The following is a 5,877-nucleotide window of genomic DNA, read 5'->3' as shown; positions in this document are numbered from 1 at the left end:
ACACACACTTTCAGTCCGCGGTCCAGAGAGGCATATCTCACCAAGATGGATCGTAAAACAGACCAAGAATAATCCACCTTGTTTGTACAACCTCTCTCTTGTTGTTGGTCAAAGTGATGGTCGCCCATGCGAGCCCAGAGATGGGCTAGCTCTCCAATAATCATGCAAGTAGCTAGTCCCCGAAGACCACCACTGCATGCGTGTGGCCCAAACATATGTATGGATAGGTGTGTTTTTTGAGTAATAATGGAACAACTTTGATGTGGCACCGTGATTTCGAACTAGAAATCCCCACACTGAGTGAGGGTTAGGTTGACGATGCATATGTATGTTACACCACACTTCAAGCCAACGACGGGGATTCATGCACGCATGCATGCATAGTATATGCACTCAAACTTAAGGTCTTAATCTCACCATGACCTATACTACAATAACACGAACCAAATGAAGAATCCGCCAAGTAACCTATCTTGTTGTTGGTCAAGGTGATCATGGATGTCCACGTGGACCCACGAATATATAGGCTTGTCAACTACGCGAGGGAGTGTACAGTTCGAAGACAACCACTACATGCATATATATATGGAGGTGATGTGTGCATGCATGTTTGAATACACAACATTGAAGTGGCGCGTGCGTCAAAAATCATACACTAGCTCCCCACACAGAGCGAGATCGGTTCATGATGCGTCGTTGTACTAGCCACTTCGACTCAATGGGAGGGATTCATGCATACACATGCATGTGTGTGTGATCAAACTGTATCATGCATGTCATCCCAAAGCAAAAATAATAATCCCCTCCTAAGTCAAATTAACCTCTCTTGTTGTCAGGCAAAAAGTAGTGATGGACCAAGCGGGCCCACAGATGGAAAGCATCGATATCGCTGATAACCGCTTAAGTGGGTGTGAGAGGACAACCACCACCGCTTTGCATGTGGGCCAAACATATATATGTTGAATACCCAAAATACACAACTTTGATGTCCCACATGCCTCAAATACCGTAAACCATGCCACATAGAGCGAGGTTCATCAAGCGTACTACATATGATGATCCCATTCCCCCCTCTTCACCGCATACTGTATGCTCCTACCGTAATATATGTACAACCCAAAAGAATCCTCATTGATGGTGAAATTAATTAACCTCTCCCAATGTAGTTCAAAGTGATGCATGCATGCATCGACGATGGCCTCGTGGGCCCATAGATGGAAGTGTCATACGTGAGTGTCCTAGCTAGGATATGCATGTGGCCCAAAAAGGTGTTGTATGATGTCTGAATAGCCAATTTCACAATTTTGATGTGGCACGTGCCTCGGAAACCAAAAAGTCTCGACACTGAGTGAGGTGTACTTGTTCACGGACGCGTACGTATAGTACATATGCTAGTCCCCTCCCACCTCTTCGACGCGTAGTATATACCACCATAACAAAAACAAAAAAGATTATACCTTGTTGGTCAAATTAACCTCACTGACGGCTGTTCATCAAAGTGATGGACGACGACCTCGCGGGCCCACAGGAAGCGTCACACGCGAGTATCGAGTGTCGTGTAGGACAACCATCGACTTCATGTGGCCAAAACATTTATGTATGAAAGGGTTGTGTAATGTTTTAAATGACGATTTCACGACTCTGATGTGGCACCGGCCTGCCTAACAAAACGGTCAACCCACACAGTGGCTCGCAACTTGTAGTGTACTGCGAGCCACCCGCCACCCCTAGATGCACACACCCACACACACACACCAGGAATCCACCGCAACTACGATGCATGTTAAATTAATTATCTCGCGATGAACATATATGTTACCAAAGGAGGGATGTTTTAATTTAAATAATTATCACAGAGATCATTAAGACATTTTAGTATATTGATTGATTAATTTTCTACGGGTATAATGTGCAAAAAACAAATTTGAGCTACATGCACACGTGACAGTGCACCTAAATGGATTGCAAAAACACATGTGTCTCACTAGGTGCATGTTTACTCCCTGTGAAACAAATTTCAAACATTGAGAATCTTGATTTTTAAACTCTAGTACATCCAGAACTTATTTGAAGTTCATGAAACTTATCATGTTGTCATATGGACACCAATGCAAAGTGGTATTGTACTTTTTTGTCAAATTTGAGACCAGTTTGATGTAATCTTTACCTAATTACAGACGAAAGATTATTAATAATTGGGAACCAATATCCCAAATGGGTTATTTATTCGAACCGTGAGTGTTAGACCAACAATGGATACGTGCCATGCTTCGGGTAAGCAATAAAGCGGCAACATTAATCATCCAAATAGAAAAATAATATACGTGTCGCCGCGTGACCTGTGTGCCGTGCGAGCAGGCGTGAGTTGATGAGACGCGTCTGCCACGCATGCAAACGAGGAGGCGTGCATGCAGGTGTGTGAATTGACGGAGGCGTGCTCGCTGCGCAGTGTCATCGGGAGGCGTGCGAGTAGCTGTGTGAAACTTTGGTAGGCATGCCAGCAGTCCGGTGCACAGGCTCACCGAGAGGCGAGCCATCAGTTTGACCGCCGCCCACCTCTCTCCTACAACTCCCACTACTCCATATTAATGGTGCGCCCGAGCGGCCGCACCCCCCATCCTCGCTACACACACACAATCCTCTCTCTCCGCTTGCATCCTCGATGCCGCTCTTTGTCCTCAAAGCTGTCAGTGTATGAGGAAGCCACCAAAGTGCCCCATCGGAGGGAGTGGTGACGCCGAGGCTGCTAAAGCACCAGAGCACGGCATGGAGATGGAGACAGAGGTTGCCGTCACCGCCGGCGAGTTATCGCTGCACCCTGACATCATCGACGGCGTCGAGCTTCCATAGCCGGAGGTGAAGTTCCACACCGACTCCGACGACCTCTCCGGTGATGACTCCGACGATGACGGACAGCTGGTTAGTCATCTATACCCATTTATGTGTCAAATAGATCATAGGGTTTCTCTGGTTACTCCTACCTCCCCCTTTTTGGAACAGAAATCCTATGGCTATGTTCTCTCAATCCATGAAATACGGGTAAGTTTCGTTAGATCCATGTAGTGTATTGATTGTTTGAATGGTACAAGTGATAAGTGATTAGTTGTTTCATCTGTGCAAATGATTTCTGCTAGTAATCCGACTAGGGTTAGTGTTCGTGCTAATAATTCCTAGACAGGGCTTGATAATTGATTTTGAATGACTAACATATGTTTGTGCCATTATTTTCTTCAAGATTGGTTTGTACATAGACGACTGTGCTTAAAAGTCGAACCATAATCTCTGGATATGTATAAATAAATAGCCTCAAATTCATAATCCTACTTCACGGCATGTAATCATTGATTTGATGCCAAATTTGTTTTACTATTTGTATAGGTGATGTCTGACAATGTGGACAGCGAGGATGAAGATGTCCAGAGGAGGTACAACAGGCAAATCCCGAGGGAGCTTTATGCGGGAATGCATAACAGGCATACTAGGACCTGGAACGGCGGCTATGGATGCACATTTTGCAACCAGAAGCTTCATGACGCGTATCTAAGTGTTCTGGCGCATGCAAGAGGACAGGCCGTTGGCTCCTTCAAGCAGAAGTATTCTCGCAGGGTGGCGCACGTTGCGTACGCCGAGTACCTGGAGAAGCTTCAGGATCGGCCAGCCGCATGTGAGATGAGATGTGGGATGGATCGAACTATGTGTGCTTGAGTATGCTTAATGCGGTTGAACTATGTACTACTTATGGTTGAACTATGCTTATGTACGTGTATGCTTATTATCTATGTCTGAGTATGTTAAATATTTGGTCAAAATTTGGTAAAAATTACAAAGGGGGACCAATAAACCAGGACGGAGGTAGTACATCGATCACACACGGTTCCCAAAATTGGAACCGTGTGCAATGACTTTCATTTTGCCTGTTGCGTCAATCACACATGGTTCGCTCTAGAAAACCGTCGCCCCCAAAATTCTTTGTGGGACAGAAAACCCTCACCACCCAATTCAAAAAAGAAAAAAGAAAACCCTCACCATCCCCATGTCACAAATGAAGGAAATATGCCCTAGAGGCAATAATAAAGTTGTTATTTATATTTCCTTATATCATGATAAATGTTTATTATTCATGCTAGAATTCTATTAACCGAAAACTTAGTACATGTGTGAATGCATAGACAAACAGAGTGTCCCTAGTATGCCTCTACTCGACTAGCTCATTAATCAAAGATGGTTAAGTTTCCTAGCCATAGACATGTGTTGTCATTTGATGAACGGGGTCACATCTTTAGAGAATGATGTGATGGACAAGACCCATCCATTAGCTTAGCATTATGATCGTTTAGTTTTATTGCTATTGCTTTCTTCATGACTTATACATGTTCCTCTGACTATGAGATTATGAAACTCCCGAATACCGGAGGAACACCTTGTGTGCTATCAAACATCACAACGTAACTGGGTGATTATAAAGATGCTCTACAGGTGTCTCCAATGGTGTTTGTTGAGTTGGCATAGATCAAGATTAGGATTTGTCACTCTGTGTTTCGGAGAGGTATCTCTGGGCCCTCTCGGTAATGCACATCACTATAAGCCTTGCAAGCAATGTGACTAATGAGTTAGTTACGGGATGATGCATTACGGAACGAGTAAAGAGACTTGTCGGTAATGAGATTGAACTAGGTATGATGATACCGACGATCGAATCTCAGGCAAGTAACATACTGATGACAAAGGGAACAACGTATGTTGTTATCTGGTTTGACCGATAAAGATCTTTGTAGAATATGTAGGAGCCAATATGAGCATCCAGGTTCCTCTATTGGTTATTGACCAGAGATGTGTCTCGGTCATGTCTACATAGTTCTCGAACCCGTAGGGTCTGCACGCTTAACGTTCGACGAAGATTTGTATTATGATTTATGTGATTTGATAAACCGAAGTATGTTCGGAGTCCCGGATGATATCACGAACATGACGAGGAGTCTCCAAATGGTTGAGAGGTAAAGATTCATATATTGGAAGGTTGCATTTGGACATCAGAATGGTTCTGAGAGGTTCGGGCATTTTTCCGGAGTACCGGGAGGTTACCGGAACCCCCCGGGAGAAGTTATGGGCCTTATGGGCCATAAGAGGGAAGAACACCAGCCCACAAGGGGGTGTTGCACCCCCTAGGGTAGGAGGCCGATTAGGACTAGGAAAAGGGGTCCCCCCCTTTCCTTCTCCTTCTCCCTTTCCCCTTTCCTACTCCGTGTGGGAGGTGGAATCTTTTGGGGAACGTAGTAATTTCAAAAAAATTCCTACGCACACGCAAGATCATGGTGATGCATAGCAACGATAGGGGAGAGTGTTGTCTACGTACCCTCGTAGACCGGCAACGGAAGCGTTGACACAACGTAGAGGAAGTAGTCGTACGTCTTCCCGATCCGACCGATCCAAGTACCGAACGTACGGCACCTCCGAGTTATGCACACGTTCAACTCGGTGACGTCCCTCGAGCTCCAATCCAGAAAAGTGTTGAGGGAGAGTTTTGTCAGCATGACAGCATGATGACGGTGATGATGTTCTACCGATGCAGGGCGTCTCCTAAGCACCGCTACAATATGACTGAGGTGGAATATGGTGGAAGGGGGCACCGCACACGGCTAAGGAACGATCACGAAGATCAACTTGTGTGTCATGGGGTGCCCCCTTGCCCCCGTATATAAAGGAGGGAGAGGGGGAGGTGCGGCTGGCCCAAGGGGTGCGCCTGGAGGAGTCCTACTCCCACCGAGAGTAGGACTCCCCCTTCTTGCCTTGTTGGAAAAGGAAGGGGGAAGAGAGAAAGAGGAAAGGGGGGCGCCCCCCCTTCCTTGTCCTATTCGGACTAGGGGGGAGAGGGGCGCG

The sequence above is a fragment of the Triticum dicoccoides genome, chromosome 1A (genome assembly GCF_002162155.2).
Source record: "Triticum dicoccoides isolate Atlit2015 ecotype Zavitan chromosome 1A, WEW_v2.0, whole genome shotgun sequence".
In the NCBI taxonomy this organism is placed as follows: domain Eukaryota; kingdom Viridiplantae; phylum Streptophyta; class Magnoliopsida; order Poales; family Poaceae; genus Triticum; species Triticum dicoccoides.
Note: the sequence above shows the minus strand (reverse complement) of the source record.